The sequence below is a fragment of the Mytilus edulis genome, chromosome 3 (assembly GCF_963676685.1).
Source record: "Mytilus edulis chromosome 3, xbMytEdul2.2, whole genome shotgun sequence".
In the NCBI taxonomy this organism is placed as follows: Eukaryota; Metazoa; Mollusca; class Bivalvia; order Mytilida; family Mytilidae; genus Mytilus; species Mytilus edulis.
Window position 1 is genome coordinate 21,138,485 of NC_092346.1, and position 10,486 is coordinate 21,148,970.

Genomic DNA, 10,486 nt, shown 5'->3' on the forward strand with positions numbered 1-10,486 from the left:
TTGGCGTTACCAAAAGCAGATCAACAGTGGTCACTCTTTCTGAAATAGGTGGAATCCCTCTGCATTTTGATATTGCAAAGTATATGATCAGATACTGGCACAAGCTTGAAAATGTGGGATAATCTTTTCCCCTTCTTTAGGCGGCATATTTAGATTCAGCTCTGTAACTATAACCTTTTCAAGACAAATTTTGGTCTTGAAAGAGATCTTATTTCATTGAGACCCAACCCCCCTTGAGCGGAGGAGAAGTTTTACTCGATTGAGAATTTCCTCACATAAACCTGAATTTGCACAAGGTAGATATCATGGTTTTTTCTCGACACTGAAAACAAACTATGTCATATGCCTCAAACGAAATTGATGATGATTTTTTTCAACACATGTACATCTTTTACTCGGGGCCGAAACTGCACGTACTCATGAACAACTCACTGTGTCCTAACTTCTGATTCCTAGCCCAAAACTAACCTCTTGGCTACTTAATGTAGAGAACATTGATATTTATAGATTATCGTAGTTGAGATGACCAATGATAATCTGTTTATCGCTATTTTTATTTTACCAATGACGACGTTGTCAATTTAAAATTAGCCACGTGCGTCCTTAATTTCTAGCGATAATTTTCACTCTCAAGCGAGAAGCATATGAAAAATTATCACAAAAAAAAAGATCAAAGGAAAAATGCACTAAATAGCGATAAATATAATTATCGCTATTTTGTGCATTTTTCCTTTGATCATTTTTTGTGATAATTTTTCATATCATGCTACTCGCTTGAGATGGAAAATTATCGCTAGAAACTAAGCAGACACGTGGCGTTGCTAGCGAAATTGACATGTGAAATTGACAACGTCGTCATAGGTAAAATAGCGATAAATAGATTATCATTGATCATCTCAACTCGATTGCCTTTCTCGCTTTCGCCGTCCCGGCTCAAGTGAGAAAATCAATCTCGTTGAGATGATCAACGATAATCTATAAATATATGTTTGTGATCTGATTAATGAAGGCAAAATATGAATCAGCTTCTTTGCATCAGAAACGAGGGTTGCATGGTGGTTACCTAGACTCACCAATGATATAATGTACTGTCATGTATTTATTTTATCATTGACAATCAGAACCATTCCAATTTATTTAAGAATTGAATGCTCTTTTTTGTAAATTTATTGGGTTGTAAAAGCGTTGACCATGCGCACATTTTTAGTATGAAGCGCTTCCTACAAAGTTACAAAAAAAAAGCATTCAATACTTAATATAATTACATTTTTACCTATAGGATCATGAAAACACGCCTTTTATCAAGTTTTTATTTCATTTACCTGTGCACTTTATTGTGGGACCTCGTGTCATCATGAATGAAAAGTTGCATTGTGTAATGCAATTGATTAAGGAATATCACGAGATTGCTAGTTAGCCAATCAGAATATAACGTATTATAATGAAACATACATCTAATGTAATTATATAACATTTAAGTTTTTATCTATTTCGTAATATTAAAACCTTGTCTTGTCATTTAGCATCGCCGGGTCATCTTACAATATATACCTTCTGCATCAGGCACGAGGATGGGAAACCTGGTTTGTTCATCTGCTCATAATATCATAACCAAATTACATATTTATATCCGCGTATACCATGTTCACCGTGTAGAACGCCACATGCGGGGTGTCGGCTATGTTTGACATGGGGTGGCAATTTTGAAGCGACGAAAAAGTAATAAGGTAAGTTCAAGCATCAAAATTTCTTATTTTTAGAACTCTCAGTACCATATAATGTATTGCACGGAAGGAACCGCAACATAATCTATTTCCTGAAAGCAGAAGCAGTTGTTTTCAATGCTCAGTTTTCTCAAACACCTCGCCCTAGTTTTCCGTGTTGCCGATTTTGAGGCTTTATTTGCAAATGTGGGTATAAAAAACTACTTTACACAGCTACCCTCCGTATCATTTAGATAGGCTTGTAGTCCTCTTATTGACTTATACCAAATACCAGTTTCTTAGTTAAAATTAATTGGTTTTAAAACTGTTATTCATCAAAATATAAAGTGTCGCTCGGGGTGTCAGATTTTGCGTCGCAAGGGGTAGAGGCTTGTCATAAAAAAATACATATTTGCATGTAAATTAGTCTTCATATGATACATTTTATTTCAAACACATCTACTTTACCATGACAAAACAAGGATTTTTCATTTTGCCTGTTTTTGGTCTTATAAAATATATGCTTTTGATTTCATTCACATCTACTTTACCATGACAAAATAAGGGTTTTTCATTTTGCCTGTTTTTGGTCTTATAAAACATGTGCTTTTGATTTCATTCATAGTAAAAAATTGCCCAAAATATTTAGTTTTCAAGCTGGTAAACGATTTCTTTTCCTTTTCAGTCACTATCATGGTAAAAAAAAGTCAAGGCTATGGCTCAATAAACCAAAACATCACAAAATAGTCTTCAATATAAGATATCTTCGAAGCCTCCACCAGCCAAAATGCATCATGATAGTTCATCACCAGGTTCATCTAAAAAGCACTCGTGTACGCCGCAAAAATCCATCACTCTTAAAAGAATTAGAACACTCTCTTCAATGAAACACTCACCGGCATCTTTTTCAGCGAATGACAACACAACTTCATGTAATCCTGAAGACGATGATACTACAATTGTCAATGAGAAAACAACGAATATACAACGGAACAGGTTTACAAGAAAAAATGATTTAAGACAGTTATTTCGTTCAGCCCAGCTAGAACTATCCGTTTTACGTCCATTTGTCAATATTTTTGTATTTCAAAGGTGTAATATAAAACAAACAACATTTCACTTCTATTCATATCCAATTATTTTTCTACTTTGAGGCTTTATTTGCTATGTTTATCAATAAAAATGCACATTACTTAAAAGACTAAATATGAACCAAATGACATACCTTAAGTTTGTAATTTGTCATCAAAACAGTGTAGGTGTGTTTGAATTAAAAAGTATCAGATAGAGATCGATTTATAAGAAAATGTATTCTTTTTTATGACAAGCCTCTTCCCCTTGCGACGCAAAATCTGACACCCCGAGCGACACTTTATATTTTGATGAATAACAGTTTTAAAACCAATTAATTTTAACTAAGAAACTGGTATATGGTATAAGTCAATGAGAGGAATACAATTCTATATAAATGATACGGAGGGTAGCAGTGTAAAGTAGTTCTTTATACCGAAATTTGCATATAAAGCCTCAAAATCTGCAACACGGAAAACTAGGGCGAGGTGTTTGAGAAAACTGAGCACTGAAAACGACTGCTTCTGCTTTCAGGAAATAGATTATGTTGCGGTTCCTTCCGTGCAATACATTATATGGTACTGAGAGTTCTAAAAATAAGAAATGTTGATGCTTGAACTTACCTTGTTACTTTTTCGTCGCTTCAAAATTGACACCCCATGTCAAACATAGCCGACACCCCGCATGTGGCGTTCTACACGGTGATGTTCATCTTCCACCTTGCCATCCCTTGGTGGCTTTTGCAGTTAACTGTCAAACGTACATTTTTAAACATTGCATGAGTGTAGTTTATGATGTTCAAACTACTTTTTCCTTTCTTTATACTACTAGACTGTCTAGTACACATCTATCGATTGTTGTTCCTTTTTTTTTTTTTTATTGTTTTTTAAATATAATGTCTCCTTTTGAACACACAAAAATGGGCGAGAGGTCGAAGTTGTTCAACTACTGTATCACTAGTATATCAATACTGAGGATATGATCATTTCGAACACCCTCGTGGCAGGAATTTATGACAGGTGTGCTCATGTGCAAGGATTGTCAGTTTTGTTTATCGAATGTCGTTTGTTGTCTCCGTGCATTCCGGCTTCTTCCACAAATATATTATACAAATATAGCCTTTGTATGAGGTCGATACATAGAGAATAATACATGGCAAAATCCGTATCATATGTCGTATCATCCCGAGACATCAATATCAGCCCAAGGGCCTTTAGGCCCGAGGGATGATATTGGTCGAGGGTGATACGGCATGTAATACGGATTTTGCCATGTATTATACACTTTATCATATATTTCAACAGAAGAGTATTATATTATATGAACTGTTTTCTGATCCATAGCACTGGGCTACCTTCAGTTCTACTTTTGTCTTGTTTCAAAGGCCTTAAAATAACTTCTCAATTAGGCAGCAACCATTTGATTTTCTGGGGGGGGGGGGGGGGGGGGGGGCTATGGTTTTTTTTTTCTGGACAAATTTTTTTTTTTCGCCTCCGGCAAAAAACAATCTATTTTTTTCGCGACAAGTCGAAAACAATTTTTTTCTTTCAATTTTAGCATTACATATAGTGGCAGCTGAGGGTGAAACAAACAATTTTTTTTTCTCAGAATCAAAAACAAATTATTTTTTTCTCCAAAAACTGGAAACAAACTTTTTTTTCCAAAAAAAACCATAGCCCCCACCAGAAAATCAAATGGTTGCTGCCTTACTTATCCGAAGCACCTGGGTTACCTTGCGTGCTGTTGTTTTAAAAATATTTTGTTTATTATTGTATTAATTTGTGTGTTTTGTATTTATCATAGTTGCCAAAAAATATGAAAACTTGACGTTCGTGACGTCACATACAATATGAAAACTCGACGTTCGTGACGTCACATACCAAACAATTAATGACGTCATTCAAAAAATTTACCTATTTTGAGGAAAATTTTTCTTAAGCAAAAAAAAACCAAAACTGACTTTATGTAAAAAAAAAAAGTAGGGGTGTGATAAAGGGTATGCGATAAAGGGTGCGCATCAAAGTTTTGCCATGTATTATTCTCTATATATTGACATGAAAGAAGTATATTGACTAAGGACGAAGTCGATATACTTCTTTGGGTCGATATATCCTGTATTGACCTCATACAAAGGCTATAGTTGTTATATTATTAATTTCCGACCATGTTTGTATCAAAATCGTCACTGATTTAGGTTTGTTGGAACTTTATAGATATTACATTGTCTCCTTGACAATAACAACATATTAGTTGTTATTTCATTTACTTTTTTTTTGGACATCTTATGTATTTGAAGATTCATTTGTTTCAAAACGTTCAACAATATCCTGAAATTCATTACATGACGCCACAAAGTATATCGGTTTTTAGATATTCTAAAAATAACCGTGCAATAGGCTTTTTGCCGGTCAATATGCTTTTTGCTATCCGCCGTTTTCTCTCTACCTTCGAAAATATAGTTTAACATGTGACTATCCCTAAACGAATCAAATTTGTTAAAATATACAAATTAATAATATTAACTTTTATAAATGGCAACGATAATGAATGAAAAGAAAAACCAAAATACTTTCTTGTTTTTAATGCACAATGATAATGTGAAAGTTTTAATAAAATCGATGGTTTAAAATAGATAATCTTATCATAGGTTTCAAATAACGGGGAGATATTGATATCAGTTCCTTATCCCTTTTGAAAGTATGGAAAAGTCCAAGTTTTACGAAAAATAAAATAGGAAGTATGTAATTGCAAGTAAGCTTTTCTGACTGAAACTTTCATGACGGAGGAATAGCAATATACAATACTATACAAATTCACTCAACGAGGATATACTAGGTACACTATACAATTATCATCTAGTTTTTTTTTTTTTATTGTCTTGAACATCCAATATTGCTTCATAGTCACATCACCTTCATTGCATGTACTCTGTTATCGTAATGTCCATATCGACCGCATACTGCTTCGCAATTTGGACAAGAATGAATAACGTTCTTACAACATTTGCATACTAATGGCATCCAAAACAGACAGATACATCTACAACAGAAACAACATTGGAGTATGAAAATGTATACAGAATATGGATAAATCTGTTGTAGAGTTGTCACTGACTCAGACGTACTTATAAATATAATTATTTTCTGTGACTGTATCTTGCATTAATTTGTAGGATCCTCTACTATAGATAATTGAGCTGATCTGTAACAATAACATCTCCATGCCTTATATATCATGTACTGTAGTACGCCGCTAGATTAAAACTGACGAGGAAAGGTAACACACGGCCACCGAAAGCTTTATTTTTATGAAGCCCAGGTGGTCTTGTGGTCTAGCGGGACGGCTGCATTGCAGGCGATTTGGTGTCACGATATCTCAGTAGCATGGGTTCGAATCCCGGCGAGGGAAGAACAAAAAATTTTCGAAAGCAAATTTACAGACCTAACATTGTTGGGTTGATGTTTAGACGAGTTCCTCTCATGCTTCAGTGATTCCCCATATAATCAACATTTTTTTTTCAACGAAATGGGGGGGGGGCAGGGTCCCAGCCACCCCCCCCCCCTTTGGGATCCGCTTATGGTTTATATCAACGGCGGTCACTGCGGATATATTTCTGTATACTTACATACATTTATTTACTATGAATAACTGTTTTTGTTACAAAAACAGAAGGTATAAAAATCGGGGTATTTGGAAAATAGGGGGAGGGCAAAAAAATGTGCCCAGTCCCTAAGTACCTTTGACTTTTGATACCTCTCCTGAAATTCTTCAGTCAGTATATTTTTTTTTTACAGTTTACATACGCTCTATTTCCCCTCGATTTCGCGGGTGTGTTCTAGTATACATTATGTACACAGCCATGTATCACCGTCATTGCTGGTGATCCGATGGATAAATCTGTTGTAGAGTTGTCATTGACTCAGACGTACTTATATATATATATATATATTGGAACTCAGTGATAAAACGAAACAACTAAGAAATTAATCTTCTTTTCACCTATCCTGAATTCTTCAAGATATATTATGGTGGGTTTTATCTTTTCTTCATGATGAGGACTTCACTAGAATTTTTAATTTGTCGAAATAAACCTGAAACCTTTAAGAAGCCGTGCATGTTTCGAAATATTTTCCAAAAGACTTATTTACAAGATATAAAAATCAACACTTATAAAGATCGTGCGTCCGATGCGCTTTTTATTGATTTATCTTTATTAGTAAGTAAGTAAGTAAGTAAGTAAGTAATATTTATTGGTTTGAAATCCAAAATTACAGGATTGATACCAAGACAATACAAAACATACAAACATATATATCATACCAAATTCATAAACATTGTATATTTATATAAGGCGGTATGAACGCCCAGTACCGAAGTGACTACTAAGCTGATGATAACCTTGGGAATTGATAGTCCACTAGCAGCAGTATCCACCCAGTGTTACGAGGTTTACGTTCCATAATCATAATCGAATACGTATGAAACATATATAACTTAACAAACCATTCATTATGTGCACCCGTAAACATTGTTCTTGCAATATACCACATCAAAAATGGTGTAGTATTACATGTTGTTATATAAATTGCATTTTTTCTTTTGATGTTTTAATGCAATAATTTGCTTTAAAAGTTTGATAGGGGAAATCCATGGTATATTATCTGCAATTTGGAGTTGTACCATACTCTGATCATTAGATATGCGTTCTCAACTAGAATCCATAGGGGAAAAGGCGGAGCTTAGCTAAAAACATATTAATTTTCATGTTATTCCACGGCTGAAGCTCCACCCCATTTTTTAAAAGATGTTCGCCTCAGAAATATTTAGGAAACTGAATAACGTAAAAGGTCCAACATTTATTTGTTTTTCAATTTATGAGAAAAAGCAATTAATCGTTTGTACCACATCTCAAAAAATCTTTTTAAACTTAAATAGACATTTTAAGATCCCTTTAGTTTGGAAAAATGCTAAAAGTTTCTTCTTTCAGTTCTGAATAAAACGAAGAAAAAAATTCAGTGGATGTAAGCAACTATATATCGACAATAATACGGCCTTCGATACTGAGAAAACTCCCATACTCCATCTTCTCATTTTTATATTGTTGATTTAGCAAAGACCGAAAGAGTACGTACGAGCCCAAAATAAATTGCTCTTATTACAGTTCATCAAAATGAGTCGGCACCTTCTGTCGTTATATTGAACCATATGAGCTAGCATAGAAAAATATCCGTTGCTTTTGGAGCTTGGTTGAAGAAGTTGCTACTTTGAGAACAACGAATTGAACAAAAATATATTGTGCAGTTATCAATTTGATATCGATTTCTTAAAAATTGTGTTCAATTGAATTTTCATTTTCTATTGCTCAAAAGTTTTCACTTTCAATATCATAAGGCCATTCATATAATGAAAATGGAAGAAAATATTACAGAATAGTCTTTGAAAATCATGGCTCTTATGTAACGATAGCAATTCAATATGCACAGTACCTATAAAATACGTCTATTATATAGAAAAGCATACTCTGAAACACTTACCCCACTAACAATAAAACAATGGCCTTTATGTACGAGTCACAGTCAGTAACATGTTTAGTCACCGTTGTTATATTTTCTCCGCAAGCGGGACATTTCATACGGACAGGGTATTTACTGTTTGCTGGATTATTTGGGTCCCTCATATTAACCACGTGCACCACACCTATTGTTACTGGATGATGCTGGAAGGTGGCTTGTCCATGAGAATATGGCGGTTGGTTGTGGATTTGCGGTGGTGGCGGCTGTCCATAAGGAGAATATAGCGGTTGATTGTGGATTTGCGGCTGTGGCGGCTGTCCATAAGGAGAATATGGCGGTTGATAATGATTATGTATTTGCGTTGGTGGCGGTTGTCTATAAGGATATAGTTGTGGCGGATCATTGTATATTGCTGGTGGTGGCACCTGTGAGTAGGAAATTGGAGATTTGTCCCGTATTTGCTCTGTTGTGTACATTGCACTTCACTGAATCAGATTTATGGATTACAACCTGTACATAAAAGCGGATCTTTCTCTCTCTTTCTGATCTAAAATATATATCCAAAAAGTATTTACATTCATGAAGTGGAATTAGGCAATTATAGCCAATCGTACAGCCTTCATAAAATTAGATAAACCCATACCGAATAGTCGGCGCTAAAAGGCCTCGCCATGAAAAATATGAAACAATTCAATTGAAAAAAGTAAAGGCCTAATGTATAACAAAACAATTATCGAAAATCAAATATGACAGAAATGAACCAACGACAACCACTGAACTACAGGTTCCTGACTTGGGACATAAAGAATGTGGGATAGTGGTAAAACAGCACAACATAAGAACCAGCTATACCAAGATCGAGGTTGTCAAACTGACAGCAAACCGGATTTTCCAGTATGAAACTGATATATGCAAAACTGGAGCCATAAAAACAGGATCACGTGCAAAAAGAAAAGTCTAGAATGTGTTTAGACTTTAGAAATCGTAAGTCCAGAATCAATCCAATTTAAGTATCCCTTTTCGCTACTTCAAGGTAAAAGCTAAAATCGTGAAATCCTTCGTTTAGTCATAGGAAATTAAATTTCTACAAGATTTCGTTTAATTAATAACATGGACAAGGCTATAAGGATCGTTCTTCGCTACTTTCTAAAATGGATACAACCCAATAATGATAACAGCTTAAATCGTAACTTGACCTTCATTTAGTCACAGGAGACGACACATTTAAATTTCAAAAGGGTTCATCAAAGCGTTTTCAAGTAATTTCATTACAGAGACAACGCTCTAAGTATAATTTTTCACTGCCCAAAAGGTCTACAACTCATCAACGATAAAAGATAAAAATTTTAAAATCATGAAAATTGAACTTGACCAGGCTTCAATCATTTAGTCAGCGTTAGGAAACAAAATATCTAAATTTGACACTGTTTGACAGCCGCATGCCCGACGTATATCGCCAAACCAATAACAAATAACATTTTTTTCTTTCGAAAATCCGGTTAAAAATCAATTGAAAAAGGCTCAACTCATCAACGGAGATGTTCACGTTCAATCATAATTTTATAGATTCGGAACAATTAATATTTGAACACATTGAATAGTAAAATCACAAAAATACTGAACTCCAGGAAAATTCAAAACGGAAAGTTCCAAATCAAATGGCAAAAGCAAAAGCTCAGACGAATGGATAACAACAGTCTCATGATATTCATGACTAGGTACAGGCATTTTCTTCAGTAGAAAACGGTGGGTTAAACCTGGTTTTATAGCTAGCCAAACCTCTCAATTGTACGAGACAGTCGCACAGGGACATTGCAGGCTGTATGTTGACCTTTAGATGTGGGTAGGGTGTTGAAACTTGTTGATTTACCTTTACAATTACCTTTACAGTTCCTTTTTTCTGAACGTCTTTCCAGTTTTGGTCACGTCATTAATGTAAAATGACGTCATATACATTTTCATGACGTTATTACGTGAACCTTTGTGATGTCCAGTAATGGTGGACACATAGCGATAATGTGCATTGTTTTTATCCAACCTCCGAAAAAGTGGTGGCATCTGGCTACGCTTCTTTGTTGAGGAAGAGAATACACCTTATCGCTAATCCCGGCTGACCCGTCCGCTTGAACTTTTGACGCATACAACAATCACTTTTCCATTGTGGGGTCAGATATTTTGTTTTATGACGTCAACATTTTA

The 10,486-nt window shown here is 34.8% G+C and overlaps 1 long non-coding RNA gene across 2 annotated transcripts; it reads right to left on the minus strand.

Moving 5' to 3' along the window:
- Positions 1-5,339: 5,339 nt before the first annotated feature.
- Positions 5,340-10,277, minus strand: LOC139516009 (uncharacterized). 2 transcript variants are annotated; one of them, XR_011662896.1, is made up of 3 exons: positions 10,170-10,277; positions 8,309-8,834; positions 5,340-5,813 (listed from the first exon to the last, which is right to left on the minus strand). It is a non-coding gene; the product is annotated as an uncharacterized lncRNA (long non-coding RNA). The 2 variants fall into 2 exon arrangements; XR_011662897.1 differs by having other exon boundaries at positions 10,158-10,267.
- Positions 10,278-10,486: the final 209 nt, after the last annotated feature.